Source organism: Helianthus annuus, chromosome 1 (assembly GCF_002127325.2).
Source record: "Helianthus annuus cultivar XRQ/B chromosome 1, HanXRQr2.0-SUNRISE, whole genome shotgun sequence".
Classification (NCBI taxonomy): domain Eukaryota; kingdom Viridiplantae; phylum Streptophyta; class Magnoliopsida; order Asterales; family Asteraceae; genus Helianthus; species Helianthus annuus.
The window spans coordinates 113,972,285-113,999,112 of NC_035433.2; positions in this window are offsets into that span (position 1 = coordinate 113,972,285).

Consider the following 26,828-nt stretch of genomic DNA (forward strand, 5'->3'; position numbering starts at 1 on the left):
CCTTGAAGAACAAACTACCCCCAAAATTCTCCCATTCTATAATCGCTTGCGTCTTCCACGAAATTCCTAAGTACCCGTTTATTCTAAGGAAACGAAATACAAGGCGCAGGTTACAACACATGACGAATACCCAAAGTACCACTATAAATCCTTAATAGGGTACCAAAGGATTTCTCGTAAGTCCTTAATTGTGTATACCTTAATTTGAATGTGGTAATTCCTTGAAATCAAAAATCAAATTTTGGGAGATCTTTCTATCTTCTCAGATAGATTCCAGTGAACATTGAGACCCGTCGATTGGTTTCCATATCCGTATTCAATCAATACCAAGTTAATAACAAATTATAATCAAGTTAAACAATTATGTGACTATGTGCTTATGTGTTTCCTTATGTGTTGTTGTGTGATCCAAATTATGTTATCCAAATCTTCGTAGAATCTTACATATCCGTGTACAAGAGATTCATAGTAGGATACCCAAAGGTATTACTTAAAATCCTCAATGGACTTCTATGTTATAGTTAAGTCCCTCGGATTATAAAGTACTACTTCATAATTAGACCCTTGAGTGGTCTAGTTAAACAGATTCATCCAAAAATCTGGATAAGGATATCATGTGATGATATAGCTGAAAGGACTCCTTGGTGGCCTAACTAAGAAGATCCCCTGTCGATCTAATTGAAAGGAACCGATGGAAGTCTAGTCACCCTCATCACAAGTTTGATATCCTTCCCCAAAACATTACAAAACAAATTGTGCGGACTGTGCAAAGGATTACGTAATTATGGATGCATACATAATTATGGAATTTAGTGCACAGAAATCACAGCAAGTTCTGTCATGTGTCTAGAGTTAACCCTATTCATTTCCAACTCTGAGGAAGCAACCGTTGAAGATGACTCTGTTAGTTCATTTTCGTTTCTGAAGATTTATCCGTTGAGGAAATGAATATCCGTTGTGTAATCCTTCATTTCCAATTCTGATGAAGCAACCGTTGAAGATGACTCTATTAGTTCATTTTCGTTTCTGAAGATTTATCCGTTGAGGAAATGAATATCCGTTGTGTAATCCTTCATTTCCAATTCTGATGAAGCAACCGTTGAAAATGACTCCGTTAGTTCATTTTCGTTTCTGACGATTTATCCGTTGGGGAAATGAATATCCGTTGTGTAATCCTTCATTTCCAACTCTGAGGAAGCAACCGTTGAAAATGACTCCGTCTGTTCGTTTTTGTTTCTGAAGATTTATCCGTTGAGGAAATGAATATCCGTTGTGAAATCCTTCATTTCCAACTCTGAGGAAGCAACCGTTGAAGATGACTCCGTCTGTTCGTTTTCGTTTCTGAAGATTTATCCGTTGAGGAAATGAATATCCGTTGTGAAATCCTTCATTTCCAACTCTGAGGAAGCAACCGTTGAAGATGACTCCGTCTGTTCGTTTTCGTTTCTGAAGATTTATCCGTTGAGGAAATGAATATCCGTTGTGAAATCCTTCATTTCCAACTCTGAGGAAGCAACCGTTGAAGATGACTCCGTCTGTTCGTTTTCGTTTCTGAAGATTTATCCGTTGAGGAAATGAATATCCGTTGTGAAATCCTTCATTTCCAACTCTGAGGAAGCAACCGTTGAAGATGACTCCGTCTGTTCGTTTTCGTTTCTGAAGATTTATCCATTGAGGAAATGAATATCCGTTGTGAAATCCTTCATTTCCAACTCTGAGGAAATAACCGTTGAAGATGACTCCGTTAGTTCATTTTCGTTTCTGACGATTTGTCCATTGAGGAAATGAACATCCGTTTGCTTATTCCGTCATTTCCATTTCTGAAGAATACTCGTTGAGGAAAATGACTCCGTCTGTTCATATTCGTTTCTGAGGAATGACTGTTAAGGAAATGACAGGATATTGCCTTGCATATCGCTGGTGGTTATTTGGCAAAGTCACAAATAGACTCCTACGAATAAATTTCGGGACGAAATTTCCTAAAGTAGGGGAGACTGTGACACCTGTGTCACCGCGACCATCAAACAAATACCAAGCCGATGAAATATTGTATTTCATACTTGGGATCTTGTATAAATATGTGTATGTTTTGCACATATCAATTATTGTTCAATTTCAAACTCTACATTGCTTTCTAGAGCATTATACGCAAACTGGTGCGTAAACGTACTCAGTTTAATGCGACAAATACTCCGGAACATCAACATATACTCAACATACCTTAAATAACCTTTACATAACTTAGAAATAAGTTTTGAAGGCTTTGGTATAGCAAAAACAAGTTAATTCGCTTACAGGGACTAAACTTGACAAACTGCGAAAGTATGCCAACTTGAACTGTAACGAACATTCCGGACCATGTCCATAAGTTAAACATACCCTAAATATCCTCTACATAGCTTAGAAATAGGCTTTGAAGTGTTTGGTATGCTAAAACAAACTTTTGGATCATTCAGGGACTAAAAGTGTCAAAAAGTGCACAAGTTTGCACTTTCGCGCATAACTTACGTTCTGAATACATCCGGACATCCAAAAATTTATGTAAGCATCCTTATATTATGCCTTAGTGTTTGGCATGAGAAAAATCCATTCGTCGCGTCATTTGGATCGTTTTTCGCGCTTATGCGCATTCCGTCGTAATTAAGCGAACATCGCGTTCGTACGACCAAACGAACCAACATCCGGAACATTTTTGAGCATGTTTCATGTCCACAATGTTTAGGCATCATTTTAGGGCCTTAAAGTTGACTTTACGGGCCTTAGAAGTGTCGGAAATGGCTTAAATACGCAACAGGGACCAAAACTGTCATTTTTCAAAGTATATGCAGATCAGACGGGCTCAGGCGGCCCGCCTGAGTTTTTGCATATCCTGACGCGGGCCGCGTGGGACTATCAGACAGATTCAATGTATGCATTTAATGCAGTTGGCCTTTCGTTCGATCAAGGGGCGATGCCCTTTCACCCAATCAAGAGCCAAGGGGCATTTTCTGACTTACCACAACGTTTCGACAAGTGTACGCACGAGATCGCGGCACGTTATTCGATAAACGATCCTAACGGTTCCACTTTTCCTATAAATACCCCCCCCTTTGTTCCAAAAACCCACACAATCTGATCTTAAGGCTCTAAGTTGGAACCATTGTTTCATACCTGAGCTATTTGATCTAGATTAGCACTCGGGGACCCTCCGTAAGTCTTCTTTCGCTCTTTTATTCGCTTTTCGAGTCCGAAAGTCAACGTTTTGTTGACTTTCTGCATTGACCAGCTTATGGTCGATGCGAAGTTCATGGAACTTCATAACGTGAGCGTGATCACGATGGTTATAGTCCGTAGTGACTATACCTACTGATCACCACGTTATCTAGGCTCAGTGACGAGTCGTAGTTTCGGCCAAAATGCGCATTCTTGCGTATTTTATAACCAAACTACTCGTGAGCATCAAAGCCGTTTGTTTTGATGCCAAACCTGTTTTCTAAACTTAGTTAAGCATGTTCTAACATGCTTAGCTCGTCACTTTTAGTTTAGTGCTTATATAGGGTCGTAAGGTAAGCGATCTAAACCATCGCTTATACTTTCGAACCCGACCCATTTGGTCGATCATTAGGATCCGACCAAACACCTTAGGTGACCATAGCTATAACCTTCCGAGGTTATACCTTGTGGTCGCGATGTTAGGCGTTCCGAACGCGTTCTACGCGAACGACGCGTTAAGGTAGCATAAGCTACCTAAACAGGTCGTGATGGACCGTAAGCACTTAGGTTAAGTTTCATTTTAGTATGTAGGCTTTGTTAAACCATATTACACGAGTCTCCATACTCGTTTAGTTTACGAACCCGCGTACTATCCGATCCTTCCGATTTGGTCCGGTATATTAACATAGCTACCTATTAGGTGCCGTTTGATATCCCGTGATCTTTAGCATTATCTGGTTATTATACAAGAACTCCAAAGCAATCTCAGGTGAGTACATTGAACCCCTCTTTTACTGTTTTCCAAACTGTTTTGGGGTGAAACACATGTGCCTACTTGCTACTTTCATGCTTTTCGGTTTACACATCATATACTGCTATGTTCGATAGTACATATATAGTACATGATTTCATTGTGTTTATGTTATGTATGCCCATTGTGTGCGTACTTAGTACATTGCTTTACAATACATTTCATGCTACGTACGCCCATTGTGTGCATACGTAGTACATTGTTTCACATTGCATTTCTGTTGCATATACTCATCCAGCATATGAACACATTACACTACATTTTGAACCGTTGTAACCATTTGACTATGTGAACCGTCTTACCCCTTTGATTTCATGAACCGTCTGTAACCATTGAACCGTGTAAACCAGTTGTATCCGTTGACATGGATTACATTTGACAATAGACATTTGACTATACATGAACATTTCTACCGTTGTTAAACATTTCATCTTGATGGTTTGGTTTGAGTAAGTGATTTAAGTAACGAGGCATGTGTAATATGATACAAGCATGGTGGATACGCCGCTGGTACTTCCTATATATAAGTGTTTGTATGGTATTACATATCGTAGCGTTATTTGAATCATTTCAAATTGAAACATAGAACATTTTATACAAATAACACGCTTTTCACAAGACATTGATTTACAAACAACAAATCTTATACAAACTCTTTTTTTTACATGGTTATTCAGTTAACCATGCATTGTTCTCTTATTTATACATATCATTTGATCTTACCGTTTTTCAAATGATTTACAAGACAAAGCAAAATACGAGGTTCATGACTAAACATTTTCTCAAACTCAAGTCATGAATTCCGTTTTCACAAAACCAATGTATCTCACAGGCATTTTTATGCTGACGTACCTATTTTCACATGTGTTTTCAGGAGATGATGCATAGGACTTATCAAGACATACTTAGGCGGACCTGTGCCTTAGTGACTTAAAACGAGACAAGAACTAGTTAATTTATGTTATGTACACTTTAATTCTTGTTTAGACAACGTAAACTTTCATGTTTGATTAATAAAACGAAACTTCAATTGCCATGGATCTGAAACAATTGATTCTGTTACAACACTCCCCGACGTTTCCGCCACGTTTGGTATGTTCTACGTGGTCGGGGTGTGACAATTTGCTCTTTTCAAACTGTCAACTGTCCTGTATAATACGTCGTATGACTCTTTCACGTACTTCACATCTGACAGTAAATCTTCCTTCAATTTCTCCAACTCAGCAAACTTTTTGTCTTTCTCACCACATTCTTTGCAAGATTCTGAACATTTCTCACAAGGCTTAGCAACTTCAATTACCTTTTCAACTATCTTTTCGACTTCGACAGTCTTTTCAACTTTAACAAGTTTCTCGACATCCACTAATTTTTCAACTTCTTTCTCAGTCACTGGTTCATCAGATTCTTTTTCAGTTTTCTGTCCTTCAGCTTCCTTTGTTGAACTTTCTTCAACTTTTGCTTTTTTCTGGATATCTAACTCATGCTCTTCAATTTTCTGAATAAACTGTGACAGATTCATAACTTGAGACTTCCTCATGTGTTTTACAATCAACATATAAGTTCCCCACTTCTGTTGGGGTAAAGCCTCAGCTAGCTTATCGATCCACTCATCATCATCTTTCTTAATGTCCAATCTACCCATTTCCAATACCAGATGACAATATCTATCAATTGTCTACTTTGTTGTTTCATCTTCAAAAGCCACAAACATATCAAATGATTTCTTCAATAACGCAGCTGAAACTGTATCAACCGATGTAGCAAGAGCATTGTAAAAGTTCTCTTCCATGTTTCAAAAATCAGATGATACTTCGGGAAATACCTGAACAACAAACAAACAAAAACACAATCAGTTTAAAGATTTATCAATTAATGGAAACGAACTGGTACTCGAACTGATGAATTTTCTATGCGGACTGAAGGTTGACACACTGAGCGGACAGAAGATTGACACACTGTGCGGACTGCTTTGACCTTTTCAATGACCTGGCAAAACCACACGACCTGGAACGAAATCGAACTCAAAGAACCTGAACTGGAATCAAATCTCAAGTGAACCAGAAATCACCCTTAAACTGATATAAAATTTAGCCGATGAATGAAACTTCACAGTGACCAACACATGGGCCGATGACAACTAGATGATGGGATTGGGCCGAAAAGTATATATTTATTTTTTTAAAACATATCCATTGGACCTTTATGATTAATGGGCGGCTATACATGAGATACTTTGACTTTCAACAATTTCTTAGAGGACCTATACTTTTACTTTAATCGCTTATGCTTAGTCCCTCTTTCTGAGAGACTAGGTCTTTATGCTTAGTGATATCTGGGGTATTATCCCGGGACTTCTGATTTTGCGGAAGCAATGGCCTAGTCCCTGTATAATACTTTTCGCTTGCTTGAAATAAAAAGCACTACCCTCAGCATAAAAATGATGAAACATTGCAAAATGCTAATCATGTGCTGTTGTAAAAAAGATCTCCTAAAGGAGACCCACCTAAAGTCGAGCCATCATCTCTTTGCACGAACAGAAGTTCTGACCTAGGCTCTCATGGTTTCGCATTTACCCTTTTACAGATATCATCTAGGTATACTCACCTGTAAGACTGAATATTGGGATCCGGATACGGGAGTATATTCTGAGGTGGGACATTCGAATAAGTTTTAGAGCTTAAAACATTAATCTCGTATCTTGGAACAATTGAATTTTGTGTAGAAATTTAAAGTGGACCAATATACTGACAATCTAAGTGAATTATTTAGAACTTAAAATGTTTAAAGCTTAACGGTGTTGGTGATTTGTCTCAAAAACTGATATGATCCTCTTACACAAACTCACAAAAATAGTGTATGTAAATATTTCTTTATTGCATTTCTTTATAAAAATCCAAAAAGATTTTCAGTGAGTTTTAGCATAAAGTTTTGAAAATACAAAAAGATTTTCGGCAACTGGTGATGAAAAGCTGTTTCAAAATTCCAAGTGCTAAACATGACGAACAGGTTTGGGAAGAATTTGTTTGAAAATGATGTTTTTCTTACATGTGGTCATCAGAATTTCTAAGATGCTAAATCATTCTAGAGTTTATATTTACATGTGGTTATCAGGGATTCTAAATCTGTTACATTTTATCTATTATGAAACTTATGTTTTGGATTGAGGACGTGCTGGCTTGTCAGGGTTCGAATCCTGAGCAGAGTGAGAGCTAGGTTTCGATCCTGATCCTATAAAAACCAGACTACAATCCCAGCACAACTCAAGGGGGAGTTTGATAGTAAAGAGGAGTCTGAAGATGCAAGGGATTGATAGAACATCATCCGAGGGGGAGGTTAGTTGAAGAGAAAAGAAGAGTGAAAGATTGAAGCCCGAAGACTGATAAAGACTGAAGACGTTGAAGACTTGACACTTAAGACTCGTCAACATCCAAGGGGGAGTCTGTTGGTGCATACGTCTGTCGACTTCATCTTGTATTGAGTCTTGTTCTAAGAATGTTAGATCAAGGCACGTAGTTCGAGAAAATAGGTTTTAGAGGTAATTTCGCATGAAGAGGGTAATTTCGCTTGAAATGTCACATTGTGTAATTCCGTGCGGAATTAGATTCCGCTTGAATCTAATTCCGTTTGGGACTGTTCATGCGGAATTAGGATCTCTATAAATAGCCTCCATGCGAAATCATTTGTAACTTTTGTAATTCCGGTACCGAAGTGCTGCCGACGTGTCATTTGATATGTATTGCTATCAAATCAATAATGCAAGACAATTAAGTGTGAAACAAGCTGTTTTTCAAGTCAATTCATATGTTTCCGCCTTTTTAATTGATTAGAGCTCTTCTGATTGACTCGTTTGGGTCGCAAAACGATCCTACAAGTGGTATCAGAGCACAGGAGGAAGACTCGATAAATAAACGATGTTAAACTCTAATTAAACAATAAGCAACACTACACAAATAATAATCAAGCATTACACACAATCATTAATCAATCAGATAAACTGCACAGACACCACGTAAACCAAATTGTCGAACAGGATTCCAAAGTCAGTGATGTGTGAAATCTCGGGTTGTCACATCATCCCCAACTTGAAAGAAATTTCGTCCCGAAATTTGACAAGTAATCCGAAATTGTAAGGCGTTAACTCAGGCTGACTGTGGATTTTCCGCGGGTACCACAGTATGTACTGCATGAGTCACCATCCCCGCGGCAATACCATAGGCTTTGTCAATGCAAGCTAGCTCAAGATGATGGATAGATGGAATGTTTTGGGCGCCGCCTTGTTTTGGATTTATTCTCATAAAAAGAAACAGGCGTGCCATTTAATCGGAATATTTATAAGCTTTTTACTGATAACAGAATCCCTTATACTCTCTACAGTTTCGGTTTTGCTATAGCTCCTAAGGCGAGAACCCACAAGACTACTAATATTTAAATATATTATATCAATCATCAGGAACCTTTCAACCGGCTGTGCCTACCCACATATCCTTAGTTAAACGTGATTCCAACCGTTCATTATCTCATATATATAATAACTAAAAACCATTGATCCAATTATACCTATCATCTTCCATTTTGCTTGCAAAAATTTTACCAGACATTTTCAAAAATTTTCATTTTGTATGGAATTTTTTTTTTTGACTTTTTGACTTTTTTTTTAACGAAAACGACTAAAAACTAACTAAGACACAAACTAGACACTAGTTTCCCCTCCCCACAATTATATTTTGCATTGTCCTCAATGGAGCGAGAAATTACCTACTAAAAAATAAACATAAAAATACAACAATAACAAAAAATGGAACAGACTCCCCTGGTTTAAAGCCGTAGAATCCTCATAAGTCGTGTTCCACAGCGACCATAGCATTTCTTTCGCAGTCGCATTCATTAAAGACTCGGTTCGCACTCTACAAGTGGTGTTCAGATCATCACCGTCCAAATGGAGATTGAGTATGGAAAGTTCTGATTGAATCCTGGAATTTTACCAAACATCCCCACACTTGGGTAACGCATCCGTGAAGATAATTAAAACCTGCAAGAACACACACGCAACACAACACAACACAAAACAAAACAAAACAAAAATACGATACTCTACATCCTCGGGCTGCCTCCCGAGAGCGCTAAGTTTTAGATCTTCAGCCAGATCGTACCTGATATGCGCTACGGTGGTCTCAATGCACATTTACCCCTTGTATTTCCAATGAATGCCCGGAAATTTACATGGCATCTCCATAAGCTCGTTGGTATAATTGGCATGTTTAGAAAGCACCTACGAGTTTCGCTGATCCACTTCACGAGATATACACCGATGTCTTGTAGCTTCGCCCTTTCCATCTTCTTACTCGAACCCTCTTCCCCACACTTGTTAATTGGAATGATTGATATGGAAAGAGGTTCGGTACACACATTCATCTCATCAGACTGCTCTGCCTCATCATCCTCACACACCATCTGATCCACCAGTAACTCTTCATCAGATAAAGGATTCATTGGTGTGGTATTATCCACCACAAACTCCTCTTCCATGTGAGAATAATCTCTAATATCATCAGGTAATGGTGAAAGATGCTCTTTTATTTCTATCTTTATTTTTAACTTTTGACACTTGGAAACTAGACAGCTGATTCGATCTTCATCGGAAAGGTTGGGTGCTGATAAATACTGCTCGAGTTTAGACAAAATCACTTCCAACATAGCAAGATTTTTCTCCTCCTTGGTCTGATAAGTATAGACACCCTCGGGCTCAGAATATTCCTCAGGATGATATTGTCTGTATCCCTGATACGGTCTTGAGATGTACGCATCCATCATTTTTTTATTCCAATACTTCGGATTTTCCAAATACACTACGCACACATCATAATCATAAGTATGATCACGACCGCAAAAAAAAAACATCGTCCATCCGTCCTTGGATCATAATAAGCATCCTCGTCCCGATCCCATCCATCAGAGTAATAACCATCCTCCACTATTGTATCAGAATCATAGAAATATGGTGGATAGGAAGGATTCTCATAGCAAGGCATCAGTGGTTCTTCCAATTTCACTTTTTCCCGTCTAAATCAGGCCTCGTGGCAACCGATACACAGGTGAAGTGATTCCCTGCACAACTTGCATGTAGAAGAGCCGCAAAATATAGTAAGATCTGCCATCCTGCACAAACACAACTCAATTACCCACGTAAATCACGAACAAACCAGATAAAACAAAAAATATTTTTGGGTTTTTTTTAGAAAGCAAGCACAACTAACTAACTAACTAACTAACTAACTAACTAATAACACTAAGCGCACTAATTCCCCGGCAACGGCGCCATTTTGATGACTGTCGTCAGAGTCAATCAAAAACCTAATTAAACTACGTTGATAGCGTATGTGGGGTATTGTATCCACGGGGAATATGTGGTTAGTGTTTAGCTAAATTATTTAATTAACTACAATCTATAATTGGGGGTTTTGATTGATTTGAAAAATATTAAACTAACTACAAGAAAAGATATCAAATTTATAAAATGTAACTTTCTCCAAATTTCAGGTTCTAGGTTTCACAAAACTCAGTCTAATCAGTTAATTGTCCATCACATAGACATGATGTTGGAAAGTTGGTTAATTTAATACGGTAATCAAAAATAGTTCTTTGTCATCAGATCTTTTATAATTTGATTAACCCTATTTACTAGCGCGAGTCAACCTACTCTATGTCACCCAACAAGTTACTAGGTTTTGTCATCAACCAAACAAGTTGTAAAGCAAGAACTTAAAACACACGCAAATAGTTCAAAGAGACCAACACATCAATGTATTCATACAACGTTGTCAAAGTTAAAAATACATCCAAACCTGAGTTTAAACTGAATAAAGTGAAAACCTAATTGAATCGTCCGCCTGGAGGAAGCCACGGAGAGCCTAGCCACTCATGGTTGTCTTTACTGCATCAGTTGTCATCCCGAATTAGTTAAACATCATGAGAACAAGCTTGAGAGATATAATATTGAAATTAGTCCTCTCTCTGTCTCTCTTGCGTCCTAAATCAGCCGTCAAAATCCCCTTCTCTTTTTTCTTTTTCGTCCCTTATGTATGTTGACGGCTTGTGAAACCTGGTCACAATGGTGGCCCAATTAGGGTCTCTCTAAACCCACTTGACTTCAACGCAGCCCACTTAGTTAAAATCTTATTCAAGTTGATTTGTAGTCTAATTCCCAAACTCCCATGGCTGCTGTTCTTTTACTTCAACTATATGAAACCAAATGAAAACAAATTAATAAGTTGCTACCACTAATAAACAAATTAAATTTGAAAAGAAATCATATATAGATTTTTTCTCTCTCTGCCAGTCATCGGAGTTTGCTCGACGATGAAGACCTGATCGGTATAGTGGGCAAGGTTCTGGGTTCTCATTTCAGTGGTGAGCTTGGCTCTCTACCTTTCTTCCTATCCTGTTTAGGATCCTTCATCCATTCGCCTTCGGGTCTGGTTCTCGTTTTTTTCTCTGGTGTTCTCGTGTCGACAACCCGGTATCTTGATTGCTTACTAGGTCTGATATTGGTCGCGGCTATCGTTTGATAGTTTTGCTAGACCGATTCGAATCCTATTAACCTCTTAAAGTTCTGTGGTTCCCGTTTGAGTCTTTTGTCGTCGTTCGTCATGGGTCGGAGCTATTGGAAAGGTCAGAATGATAATTGGAACACTAAGATTAGCAAGATGGAGTATAGAAATGAGAAAAAGTTCGTCAGCAGGGAAGTGCGGCTCCGGAACGCAACTTCGTTCTTTATTTCCAATATTCCGGAGTATTGCAATAAAGAATCATTATGGCAGGCGTTTGAGCATTTGGATAACCTGGACGATACGTTTGTCCCTTCCAAAAAAGATAAAGCTGGTAACAAATTTGGTTTCATCAAGTTATCCAATGTTAAAGATACGACATGGTGGATTGAGAATTTAAAGGAAGTTAGAATCGACGGGGCGGTTATCGGGGTAAGTCTAGCAAAATATAACAGAGACGGGTCAAAAGTGGATTTGCAGAACAATGGGAATCGGGTTTCAGTCTTCGATAGACTGAACGGAGGGATTCCGTTGTCAAAACCAGCAGGGGTTACAGCATGTTTCGGTACCCAGTTTTGTGATGTTAAATCGTACCGCGAGGTTGTTAATCCCCGTGCTGAAAATGAAATGGTGAAAATTGACCTTCCCCCTATGAACATGGTCACAAAAAAGCCTTTAAATTTAAGTCTCTGATTGGGGAAACAAAGGATATTGACATCTTGAATAATTTGAAAGATAATCTCTCAGGAATAATGGAGAAAGGTATGAACCTAAAATACCTAGGGGGCTTAAAGGTTCTTCTTAGTTTCGGGAGTCCTGAGGAAGCAGAAGAGTTTTGTTATAACAAAGTGAATGAGTGGGAAAAATGGTTTGCTAGACTTTATATATGGGAAGGCATCCCACCGCTGTTCGAAAGAGTAGCATGGATCAAAATCCTGGGTGTCCCTATTTCGTTATGGGATCGGCATGTCATCAATAAAATCGGAGAAAGGTTCGGTCATCTTTTAGACAAATCAGAGGCGGAGGCTTCGGATGGAAATATGACTGAGGATCGCTTGGCCATTCTGGTTAATACGGGTAAAAGGATCGCCTCTGAATTAAATTTAGTTTGGAAAGTCTAGGTAATCTTAGTTTGGGTGGAAGAGATTTCAGGTAAATGGAGTCCGGCATTCCTGAACGAAGAGTCGTCGGAATGGGAGGCTCCGGTGATGAGTACGGATAGCGACGGTTCGGTTTCCTCCGGTGATGCAGAGTCGGAAAGGTGCATGGGAGTCCCTTCATTTTCTTGCACGGAAAATCAAAGAGATTGCACGTCTACATGTCCCGAGGCGGCTGTGTCGGCGGCGCATGGGGACCTGAATGTGACATATGGGGATTTAAATGAAGTAAGAGAAGCTGTGGGCCACGTGGACAAGAATACCGATTCAGCAGTGGAGAATTTTGTAGTGGGCCCAGATGGTAATGCTTGTGATAATGAAGCCCAATGTGATTTTATTAATGAGTATATGAGGCCCAGTTATATTACCCAAAGGCCCAAAAGAGGTAGTAAGAAATGTTTTCCCAGGTTTCCGAATCTGGTCTTCCTGATCTAAATCAGGAGGCGGTGAATACTTCTGACTCAGATCCGTTCAACATCGCTGAAATTTTTAGGATGGAGGAACAAATTCAGGGGGAAGCGGCTGGGGGTTCGAGCCGACAAGTCAATAGGGAGGAGGCTGGAGTTAGCTGGGAGGAAGAGTACAATAAAACTTTTTTAAATGAAGTAAATCTAACATTGGAGTTCGGAGAATGTTTGGGGATCGGTGTGGTGGGATTCGAGAACCACGTGAAAAAGCTTGTCAGTGGGGAAATGGAGGCTACTAATTGTCAATGAATTTCATTTCGATCAACATCAATGGGGTTACCGATGCGAGGAAGAGTCATTGGGTGCGTAATCTCAAGTGTCAAACGAAGGCTGATTTTATTGGGCTTCAAGAGACTCATCAAGTTAATTTGTCAGATTCGGATTTGGGTCGGTTCTGGGGTAACTCCATCATGCAAGCCGAGTGTTTGGAGTCAGTAGGGAGATCGGGAGGGTTGGCGTCTTTGTGGAATCCTGATAAGTTTGCAGTAGATCGGATCATTAAGAATCATCGTTTTTTGATTCTTGGAGGACAAATGCAGGGTATCCAGGAGAAGGTGAACGTTGTTAATTTACATGCTCCTAATGACCCGGCCGCTAGGAAGTTACTGTGGAGAGAGCTTGGCAATATGATTGGCAACGGGGAGATTTGGATTATTTTTGGAGATTTTAACGATGTACGTTCGGAAGAAGAAAGGATCAATTCGAGATTTGATAAAGGAGCTACGGAGGCGTTTAATGGTTTCATATCGAGTTCGGGTCTTATGGAGTTCGCTGTGATCGGAGGTAAGTTTACTTTCATCTACGGACCTCGTGATGTCCAAATGAGCAAATTGGATAGATATCTAGTTAATGATTTGTTTTTAAGTTATTGGACGAAAGCTAAGGTGGAGGTCCTTAAACGTGGGAATTCGGATCATTGTCCAATAGTGTTATCTTGTGTTTCCTCTGATTTTGGCCCAACCCCATTTAAATTTTTTAACTCTTGGATTGGAGATAGAAAATTGGATGAAATTGTCAATAGGGCAGTGAAATTAAGGGACAGTGGTACTAGAAAAGACCTGCTGCTGGCTTATTGTCTTAAAGGTATCAAAGCAGAAATTAAAAAATGGAGGTTGGCTGTTAATTTGGCGGAAAAAAGGGAGCTAAAGGAGATATTAGACAAAATTGAGAGCATCGAGAATAATGCGTCTATGGGGCCTATATCCGATGCTGATAAGAGTTTAAGGGTGGATCTGCGGGTTAAAGAAAATAAAATCAAAATGGCGAAAATAAAGGACCTCCAACAAAAAGGAAGGGTGAAGTGGTTGAAACATGGCGATGAGAACAGCTCTTTTTTCATAAGGATGTCTCGATTAACCTAGCCAGAAATCGGATTAATGGGCTGATTTTTAATGGGAATCTTATTTCGGATCCGGGCGAGCTAAAGCATGAGATATGGGTTTGGTTCAAAAAACTATTTTCAGAACCGATTAGACGCAGGCCTGATTTCGATAGATATGAGCTTCCAAACGTGACGGAGATCGGAGGTGCGGCTTTGTGTGAGCCTTTCTTGGAAAAAGAAGTCTTTTGTGCCATAAAAGACTGCGACAGAGGCAAAGATCCGGGCCCGGACGGATTTTCTTTAAAATTTTACAAAGCTTATTGGAGTTCTATCAAACCGTTGGTCATGGGTATGTTAAACGAATTTCATACTTTCGGTGCGATTAGTAAAGGTTGCAATGCTTCTTTTGTGGCTCTCATCCCAAAAATCAAAGAACCACAAGACCTTGCTAACTTTCGCCCGATATCTCTTGTGGGTTCAATGTATAAAATTGTCGCTAAAGTGTTAGCGAATAGGATTAAATTGGTTATAAAGGAGATTATCTCTCCGAATCAGTCGGCTTTTGTGGGAGGTAGAAACATCCTTGACAGTCCGCTTATTGTAAATGAAGTGGTGGCGTGGGCGAATAAATCAAAAACTAAAATTCTCATTTTCAAAGTGGATTTCGAGAAGGCCTATGATTCCATAAGCTGGAAATTCTTGATTCGTATGATGGAAAAAATGGTGTTCCCATCTAAATGGGTGGAGTGGATCAAAGGATGCCTGTATTCGGGTATGGGTTCGGTTTTAGTAAATGGATCGCCGACAAAGGAATTAAAATTCAAACAAGGCTTACGCTAAGGGGACCCGCTTTCCCCTTTTCTTTTTATCATAGCCATGGAAGTTATAACCATGTTCATGAAAAGGGCGAGTAACCTGGGTCTTTTTCATGGATGTAAGCTCCCAAATGGTGATCCGACCATCACCCATCTCTGCTATGCGGATGATGTTCTGTTTTTTGGGGAGTGGTCGGAACACAATATCGTGGCCCTGAATCGCATGTTGAGATGGTTGAATCTTGTGTCACGTTTAAATGTAAATCGGCAAAAAATGCAAGATCTTTGGGATTGGGGTTATCGAGTCAGAGGTGGGACGTCTTGCCCGGATAGTGAATTGCGATGTTGGCTCTCTTCCCTTTAACCACCTGGGCATTTCGATAGGAATTAATATGAAACGTGCAAAATATTGGAAACTAGTTTTGGATAGATTTTCGACTAGATTATCGAAATGGAAAGCTTCTCATTTGTCTTTCGCCAGCCGAATGACGCTTGTCAAAGCTGTTCTCGGCAGCCTGCCATCATATTTCCTCTCGATTTTCGCAGCACCTAAATGTGTGATTAATAAACTTGAAAAAATTAGAAGGGATTTCCTTTGGGGCAAAACAAATTCAGGGCACAAGCTTAGATGGATCCGGTGGGATCTCCTTTTGAAGGCAAAGAATTCGGGCGGTACGGGGATTGGGAGCATTCAGAATTTTAATATCGCTATGCTGTCAAAATGGGTGTGGAGGCTCAAAGACAATCCGAATCAGCTTTGGGTGGACACGGTGGCGGCGATTCACAAAGGTAGAGAGTCTAACTCTAATACTCCTTTTATTCCGCTGAACAAATCTATATCAGGGGCTTGGAAGGATGTCGTTTCGGTGGAAGGAACTCTGGCAAAATACGAGATCGATATTAAATCAAACTTGGTGAACGATGGGAGTAGATGGAAATGGAAAACCGACCCGCACGGATCTTTTTCCGTTAAGCAGGTTCGGTCGGAGATCGAGCGATTGGGAGACGTAGCCGAGAACAATATTTTCTGTTTCCGTTGGAATTCTTGCCCCCCCCCCCCCCCCCGAAAGTTAATGTGCTTATTTGGCGGGCTGTCTTGGGTAAGGTTGCGGCTAAAATGACTTTAATCCGAAGAGGCATTCAAATCGTCGACGGTCTTTGTCCCCGATGCGGATTGGTTGATGAAGATTCGGAGCATATCTTCATTAGCTGCTTATGGACCTGGTGCATATGGTGGAATATCTTCGCTTGGATCCGAGTGCCTTTTCCAGCGGAGATTCACAATCTCAAAAATCTGATTGATTTTATTAATGGGCAACCAGGAGGTAAGATTTGGAAAAGGGTGGTCTTCACAATAGCGATGGGAACGGTTTGGAGAGTCTGGATAGCGAGAAATGAGATGGTCTTTGAAAACCGATTTATTCTGATCTCGAAGTTGGTGGAGTCGATCAAAGAAGACGTATTCTTTTGGATTAAGAGTCGGTCAAAAATAGCTATGCCTTGCTGGGAAAGGTGGAAGACTTTCGACATTATTGAGATGTTGTAATCTGTTTGTTTTTGTTTTTGTTCTGTTTTGTTTCTTTTCGGTTGTGTTGTAGTCCCCTCAGCTTCTTGCTGGCTCTTTATATATATATATATATATATATAATGTGAGTTTTGTCGTTCAAAAAAAATAAACAAATTAAATTCAACGTTGTTTCTTTTTTCTTTTTTTTTAGTTAAAAGTTTATTTATTTGCTTAGCTAGTGCAAAAACTACATTAGATTTGTCTTGGTAAAATAGGTCGTTTTAGCTCGTTTTCACCTTTACTCGCATGACAATAAAACCACACCAAATAATCGTAATTTATAATATTATCAATGCATTTTATCATAACTAATATTCAATAACGCGTACCTAAAATGCACCGATCAATTTATTATTATAAAAATGTGGTATTTTACTCTGATAAAATATTTCCTAACTACGGTCCTGATGTAAATTCCGCTGCCAAATTTATAAACACCGATACTGTAGGATCAGTTTCGACCTGAATGAGTCATTCGGAAGAGCTCTTGTACGTTTCAGAGGCGGAAACTAAGAAACGCACTCGAAAAACAACTAGAAAATCACTTTAATCCTCTTTTATATTCAAATGACAATGTTTACAGCGAGAGGAAATACCGGCAGCACTTCGGTATCAACTGACCCCTTCGTTCCAAATGACAATACAATGACAACTATTTATAGTGCCTATCCAACCGTTTGAAATCCTTCAAACGGTCAACATATTCAAACGAGGTGGCTTCAAACGGCCACATCCTCTCAAACGATGGCATCTAAAAGGTCAAGACTATTCAAAAGGTTGACTTTCCTATTATTGGACCATCAAATGAAACTATCTAATTGGACCAAAACATCATTTGTCTTCATGTGATGAAGACTTTCACGTGAATGGTAAGTTGATGATGTCACTCATGTGATGTCATCATCAAAGATGATGACATAAACCTTGATCAAAATCGCAACGAACCCGAGACTCAATATTAAGACGAAGACGACAGATGAATGCACTAACAGATACCACTGATACTGGTTCGCGGCCGCCCGTTCCCAAGGATAGGGGCCGGGGGTTGCGACAGAGAGTGGTATCAGAGCTACAACCACTAATTTTAGCCACATAAGTGTTCTGCTGACAGTGAAATTGTCAATTATAGTTAGGAAATAACCCACGTGATTACGTGCATATCTGTATATTATTATTTTGTGTTATTTGACTATTTGTTAGTTTACAGTATGAGTGATCAAGGACCATCGGACGCCTATCGTCAATTGTCTAGTTCTCCTAGAGATGAAGAAACTTCTTCCCAGCCTACCCCCTCGGGGTATTCAGCTTACACAGAAGAGGGGATTTTCATATTCAAAGCGCAATCCGAAGAACCATTCTCTACCAAAAAGAGAGGATGGTTCAGTCGGGGAGCACACGAGCGTAGGAAAAGAATGAGGAAGTTACAGAAGCAGAGAGCTTTAGCAGCTGCAAATAGGGAGATGAATGCCCAGACTCAGGATATAATCAATAGACGATTGGCCAATTTCCACATACTAGCTACCACTACCGCAGACCCAAACTTAGAACAAATCATTGCAGCACAGCCACTGCCCTTGTTCCCAACTCAACCCATGGAAATAGAACCTAACCCAGGAGACCAGATTCCCATACCTGCCTTCGACCCAAATGAAATCCCTAGAGTCCTAGCACCAAATCCTCTAGTTTACGACCCATGGGAGGATGATCATAGAGATTATCGAGAACTCTACCTGCAGGAGGAGCTCATACCGAACCCAGTAGCACCATACCCTAACCTTGACCCTCTAGATCCATATTGGGATAACGACCAGTATATTCGGGAAATCCTAGAGAACCCATACTCATACGAAGAACCGATGCCCCAATACCCTGACCCGATACCAGCACATGCACCACCCATGAGTACCGAAAATGTGCAGGAACTCCGTACTTTTGGTGAGGAGTTATTAGATGAAGGTGAAAGGATAAGGCAAATAGGGGAGAGGCTCGTTTGGAAGTACGACGAGCGTAACATGCAATACTGGATGAACCCCCACTAGTAATATATATATATATATATATATATATATATATATATATATATGCGTGTAGTTGAAAAAGAAATCAATCAAAATCCACTAAAATAGGTAATCCACTATCTACTAATGCATACTAGTATTGTATTTTAAATTTCAGTTGAAGTTTGAAATAGATATAGAGATCTATAAAATAGAGTAAATGTCGCAATGCACGACGATTTTGATCAATGTGTTTGTTTGTGTGGTTATTTGCATTAAACATTGATTTGTGATATTAATACCTGGTAATGTTTATAATCCAGATGGACAACGAAGTGAATCAAGAAAACCCGAATAACGATAATAACGGCAACTAGATAGATAATAGTGCCATCCAACACATAGTGGCACAAGGAATTATAGATGCTATGCCATATATTATAAAAACGGTTAAGAAAGCAGAAAATAATAAAATTAATAGTGGAAGTAAGCGACCATCAACTGAACCCAGTCACAGCGTAAACAGTGGACCACTACTTCAATTGTCTATTCCAAAAAGAAGAAGAACCATGTTATGTGGTTGTTCTTATAAAGAATTCTGGTCATGTAAACCTATAGAATTCTCGAGCAACGAAGGAGCCATTGCAACTCTACGTTGGATCGAAAAGACTGAGGCGGTCTTAAAAATAAGCAAGTGTGCAGAGGAAGACAAAATCATGTTTGCTTCCAATCTTTTTAAGAATGCCGCTTTAGAATGGTGGAACACTATTCTCTAGTCTAGGGGAAGTGACAGAGTCTATAATATGGAATGGACTGAGTTTAAGACTATGGTTGAAAAGAAATTTTGTCCTCCCAATGAAAAAGAACAAATAGCTAATAAGTTTTTAAACCTTAGAATGACTGGAGTGGACTGTAAGGGTTACACTACCGTATTCTTCGAATATGCTAGAATAGTGCCAACCCTAGCTTCACCAGAACCAGTATTAATCTCCCGTTAAATCCAGGGATTAATCAGTGAGATTTGACTTGTAGTCAAGGCAGCTAGACATAGAAGAAGCTGTAGAACTAGCAAATACCTTGACTGATGAACTAGTACGTACGCAAGAAGAAAACCAGAGGGAGCAATGTAGGTTCTACTTCTGCACCTTATTGTAAGGCCTGCAAGAAAAAGCATTCAGGAAGATGCTCCACATACTGCAATTTCTGCAAGATACCAGGACACAAGGAAGAAGACTGTAGGAAGAAACCCAGTAATGGAGTATGCTTCAATTGTGGAGAAAAAGGGCATATTAAGCCGAACTGTCCGAAACAAGCTCTAGCCATGAACAACAAGACTACTAAGATTGCTAGCGCATTTGTTCTGACAGCCGAAGAAGCCAAGATGATTCCGGACGTGATTGCTAGTACGTTTTTAGTTAATTATGTTTTTGCTAAAGTATTATTTGACTCTGGTGCGAACCAAAGTTTCATTAATACTTCATTTTGCAAACTTCTCAATTAACCATTAACTAAACTTCAACAAGAATGTCTAGTAGAGACAGCAAATGGGGAATCCATTAAGATCACTGAAATCTTGTAGGGAGCAAGAATAGAAATTTCAAAACATAATTTTATTGCTAATCTTTACCCAATGAAATTGGCTGGATTTGATATCGTATTAGGAATGGATTGGTTAATAGCCAATAAAGCCAGTATTCTATGTGATCAAAAGTCAATCCAAGTAAATTCACCAAAGGGTGAAAAGATCACAATTAAAGGAGATAAGTCATCTAGATCCACGAAATTCATCTCTATGATGAAAGCAGCCAGTTATGTAAGAAAAGGATCCCTAGTGTATATGATTTCCATAATCATTAACACTAAAGGAAAAGAATTGAAAGATATTCCTGTAGTATCTCAATTCTCAGATGTTTTCCCATAAGAATTACCAGGACTACCGCCAGATAGGGAAGTTGAATTCAGAATTCACCCGCTATCAGGGACAACACCGATTGCCAAGGCACCTTACTGTTTGGCACTAGCAGAGACGCAAGAGTTAAAGAAACAATTGGATGAACTTTTGGAAAAAGGATTCATACAGCCTAGTTCATCGCCATGGGGAGCACCAATCTTATTCGTCAAGAAGAAAGACGGGTCAATGCATATGTGCATTGATTACCGAGAATTGAACAAGGTCACGATTAAAAATCGGTACCCATTATCGAGAATCGATGCTCTGTTTAATCAATTGCAAGGAGCTCGATTCTTTTCTAAGATCGATTTACGTTCAGGATATCATCAATTAAAGGTACAGGAAGAGGACATTCCTAAAACCGCTTTCAGAACAAGGTATGGCCATTATGAATTTACAATCATGCCATTTGGTTTAACTAATGCACCAGCCGCATTTATGCACATGATGAACATAATATGTAAGCCATATCTTGATAAATTCATAATTGTTTTTATAGATGATATTCTCATTTACTCTAAGAGTAAAGAGGAACATGCAGCGCATCTGCATGCACTCCTAAATTTGCTGAGAAAAGAAAAGCTTTACGCTAAATTTTCGAAATGCGAATTTTGGTTAGAAGAAGTGCAATTTCTTGGACATCTAGTTAATCATGAAGGAATTCATGTAGATCCCACAAAGATCGAGGCGATTACTAAATGGAAAATCCCTGAATCACCAACGGAGGTGAGAAGTTTTCTAGGACTAGCCGGTTATTATAGAAGGTTTATCCGAGATTTTTCTAGAACAGCCATTCCCTTAACAAAACTGACCTGTAAATCAGTTAAGTTTGAATGGGGAACAAAACAGGAAGAAGCATTTAGAATCCTTAAGCAAAGATTAACTAACGCACCCATACTAGCGTTACCAGAAGGAACCGAAGACTTTGTATTCTATTGTGACGCTTCTAAGTTAGGTTATGAATGTGTGTTGATGCAACGTCAAAAGGTTATAGCCTATGCCTCTAGACAACTTAAGAATCATGAAGAGAATTACACAACCCACGATTTAGAATTAGGAGCCATAATTTTTGCCCTTAAAATTTGGAGACATTACCTTTATGGTAGTAAGTTTACCAATTTCACTGATCATAAGAGTTTAAGATATGTTTTTGGGCAAAAAGAGTTAAATATGAGACAAAAAGGCTGGATGGAAATGCTTAGTGATTATGATTGTAGTATCCAGTATCATGCAGGAAAGGCTAATGTAGTAGCTGATGCTTTAAGTCGAAAGTGTCACGAAAAGCCAAAAAGAGTTTGTTCTCTTAAATTAAATCTGTAGATAGATTTAAATGAATAAATTAGAGAAGTACAAGAATCAGTAATCAAGGACGATACTGAAAAATTGAAAGGAATGATTAAGGAATTAGAACAAGGAACAGATGGAATTTGGAGATTCCATCAGAAAAGGATTTGGATACCTAAACAAGGAAACCTATGCCACCGAATATTAGAAGAAGCCCATAAGTTTAAGTATACGATACATCCTGGAAGTGATAAGATGTATCAAGACTTAAGAAAGAATTTCTGGTGGATAGGAATGAAAAAGGATATAGCAACTTATGTTACCAAGTGTCTAACCTATTCACAGGTTAAAGCTGAACATCAGAAACCCTCAGGTTTATTACAGCAATTAGAAATGCCAATATGGAAATGGGAATTGATAACAATGGATTTTGTTACCAAATTACCCAAGACACGAAAAGGTAATGATACAATCTGGGTGATTGTAGATAGATTAACCAAGTCTGCTCATTTCTTACCGTTAAAGGAAACTTTCAGTATGGAACAGTTAGCGAAGTTGTATGTAAATGAAATAGTTTCATTACATGGAATTCCTTTATCTATTGTGTCTGATAGAGATAGCCGTTTTACTTCTCATTTTTGGATAAGTTTCCAAAAAGCAATGGGAACCAAGTTAAATCTAAGCACCGCTTATCATCCTCAAACGGATGGACAAAGCGAAATGACAATTCAAACAGTGGAAGATATGCTTAGAGCTTGTGTAATTGATTTCGGAGGAAATTGGGACGATCACCTACCATTCATAGAATTTTCCTATAATAACAGCTATCATACCAGTATCAATGCTGCACCATTCAAAGCACTTTATGGAAGAAAGTGCCGAACTCCAGTCAGTTGGGCAGAAATTGGAGAAAAGCAATTGTCTGGACCAGAAATAGTACAAGAAACAACAGACAGATTATTCAAGGTAAGGAAATATTAAAAGCCGGTCGTGATCGACAAAAGAGTTATGCTGATAACAGGCGGAAACCATTGGAATTTCAAGTAGGAGACAAGGTATTATTAAAAGTTTCTCCTTGGAAAGGAGTGGTAAGATTCATCAAAAGGGGAAAGCTAAGTCCCAGGTATGTTGGACCTTTTGAGATTATTAGAAGAATAGGACCAGTAGCTTATCAGCTACAACTGCCAGAGGAAATGGCAGGGATACATAATATATTTCATGTATGTAATCTCAAAAAGTGCTTAGCCAATGAATCATTAGTGGTACCTCTTAAAGACATAGAGGTAAATGAAAAACTTAAGTTTGTAGAAAGACCTCTACAAATTGAAGACGGGAAGATCAAGAATCTCAATCACAAGAGATTAGTTCTAGTCAAGGTGAGATGGGATTCTAAGAGAGGACCAGAATACACTTGGGAGCTTGAATCAGAGATGCAAAGGAAATATCCACACCTGTTCCAGTAGACCTCGAGGACGAGTTCTAAAACAAGGTTGGGAGGATATAACAACCCTCCTAAAATACTTGTAACACACCTATACGTCCTAAAATACACTCTGTATACGAGAAATAGGCCCGAAATTCATTTAATTTAACAAAAATTAAATAAAACAATATTATAAGTCTGTCGCGGGGCGCGACAGACTGTGCTTGATCCGTCGCGGGGCGCGACCGCTGGGACACCAGGCCGCATCAGATCGTGCCACGTGTCCGACGCGTGTGGAAGTTAGCGGGTTGACTCGGCAACCCCGACATGTAGTCTCTGGAGCGGCGCGACGACCTCCCTTGCTTCCCTCACGGGGCGTGAAAGACCCCAGATTAGGCCCTATAAATCGGATTTCGACGTTCATTTGAAATTCGTTCATCACACAATTCTCTCTCTAAATTTTTGAATAGCTAAAGTAATTCCTGGGTGTTATACCCACTAAAATAACGAAGCTTTGCCTCGATGTAAGTATCATAACCCCCGATTACATATTAGATACGCTGCCCGATTGATCTAGTGCTCCGTAACGCATGCCGAGGCTCTGCCTGACTCGGTCGTTGGAGTTCTGTCTCGGGGAGGGTATAACTAATGTAAATTGGGTTATTATATTAACGCATGTGCATTGTTTAATTAATAGATTATAAACAGGAAGTCACAAGGGAAATACCTAAATTAGCAATGTGAGTAATCTCCCTTTTGTAAACCTTTTTGCAAACTGTTTTTACAAAACCTCAATTGTTTTAAATTAAAATTAACAATGATTGAGTATTTGTAATTCTATAATTACTGTAGGTATGTTGAGGTTTTGTATACATAACTTATTACTACACTGTGAGTAGTAACATTACCACAAGTCAGGATTGATAGTACCGTGGGTGATAATTATAGTAGATGTAAACAAATGTAATTGCTGGATTGCCCTCAATACTGTAAAATGATAAAACATTTCTTGATTAAATTGGGATTCACTCGCCAGTATTTCTTGCTGATAAAATGTTTTTAAATGCGTTTCAAGTAACAAAATGTGAACGCCAATTAGAAGCCAGCTGAACAGCACTGAAGGCTTGGAAAAATGGCTATAAAAGTTACCTAAATAAAGAAGATGTTTTAATTCAATAAATTAGGGTTTACCCCTATAATTATGTATGTAATGGAAACTTGGGAATTTCCCATGCATTTATTATTATAAAAATGTGGTATTTTACTCTGATAAAATATTTCATAACTACGGTCCTGATATAAATTCCGCTGCCAAATTAATAAACACCGATACCACTGATACTGGTTCGCGGCCGCCCGTTCCCAAGGATAGGGGCCGAGGGTTGTGACATGAATACTTTGAATGAAATTATCCTAATATATATGGAAATAAAAAAATCCAAACAATGGAATGAAATAAACGAGACTAGGAAATTGGGTTCTTTTATTTTTATTTGAGGACTTTTGTACAAAATTAATATTTGTTATATGAATTTCTAACAAATATATATATATATATATATATATATATATATATAAATTAAATGATTACATAAATAAATGTGACCCCCGTGCCTCTGTCACTAAACGGCATCCAGGTGTGACCCGCAAATCTGACCATGGGTCGTGACCTAGTGGCACGACTCTTGCCTAGAGGTGTATAAATCGGTTTTTTTTTTTGAAAAACCGGTCTGGTTTTTAACCGAACCGGTTTTTTTCATCCAAAACAAAAACAAGTTTTTTTTAATAACCGATTTCGGTTACTAACCGGTTTTTCAAGTCCAAAATAGTAACCGGTGTAACTGGTTGGGATCGGTTTTTAACTGGTTTTTGTCAAAAAAAAACCCGGTTTTTTAAACCGGTTTCGGTTATTACCGGTTTTTCAGATCAAGAATAGTAACCGGTCACAAACCGCCGGTTCGGTTCGGTTCAAAAACCGGTTTCGGTTTTTTTCCGGTTACGGTTCTAAAACCGGTTTTTTTGTACACCTCTATTCATGCCTGGTTAACAGGTAACTACCGGTCATTTTTACCAGATACGGTTGTGCCAGCCAGGCACGCCCCGTGTTTGGCCTTCCAGCAACCTATAAATAAGAGCCCAAAGCCACCGTTTTCACTTGCTCAAGTTTTTTCCTCTTCTCTATAACACACTTATCTTTTACTCCACTATCTCTTACTACTGTAATCATTAAGAAAAACTCAAGAATCATCAATGTAATCAACCTATTAATGATTAATATAATCTTTTCAAGTTTCGTGAAAACTAGCTGTATGGTCATTCTTGGCTAAGGTTCTTGTGGGTATTTGGGGGAAACATACCCCTTGATGGGGAGTTAACTAAAGCAAGCTATGGACTAATAAGAAGTGTGTGTATGTGTAATGACTTTAGTCTTTAGGTAAGAAAACAGTGATTAAAAGTGAGTGAAGCGTTCAGGTCGCCGCTAGCGCGGGGCATGTAATTTTTCTACTTGACTCTTAATAACTAACCAACTATCTTGCCACTAGTGCAGTATATTCATGTTTTCTATATCTATGTAGAGTCAAAACATGTTGATGCTCGAAAGGGGGTTAAAGGTTTTGGTATGGGACTTTGGGTAAGTTTTTGCCAAGTGTGGTGATAGGATCAAAGCGCAGAGGAATTGGTTTATATAAAATTAACTACGTGAAGGATTATGGTCCCAAATAATGCACCTAGCCATGTGCGCACGCGACCATATCCACAATAAAAACAAACAACACTTACTCGATGTTAGAATTACCCTACATGGGAGCATTCGCGCATATGCGTAATGACAACTCACATGAACGAAAAACAATACTCTTGGTGACATCTGGAAGCCAATCAACTTGTACTAAACCCTGCAATTACACCTACGTTGTTGGAGGGATCGTGCATTGGACAACATGTACAGAGAACAGACACGTGGCACCAATCAGACGTCGCCAGATGCAGCAACAGGATCCCTACTAATGGTTGATGGCAACCCCGAAAGAAGGTACACCTGGGCAGTGGCATGCGGCCAGTCATATGGCGCCACGTCAGATCCACTCCTGCAGACAATACCTGTCCTGTCAGAGGGGACTAGGCAAATATTCCTCAACAATGGCAGTTGTACCAAGGCCTATCGGCCCACCATTCTAGTCTCCCACCTTCGGCTTTAAATATTAGACTTCTTCTAAAATTCGAGGTATCGGCTCTCTCTCTTAAGGTCATCCGTAGTCATAAAGGCCCTTGTGGGGCGTTATACGACACGTGTCGTG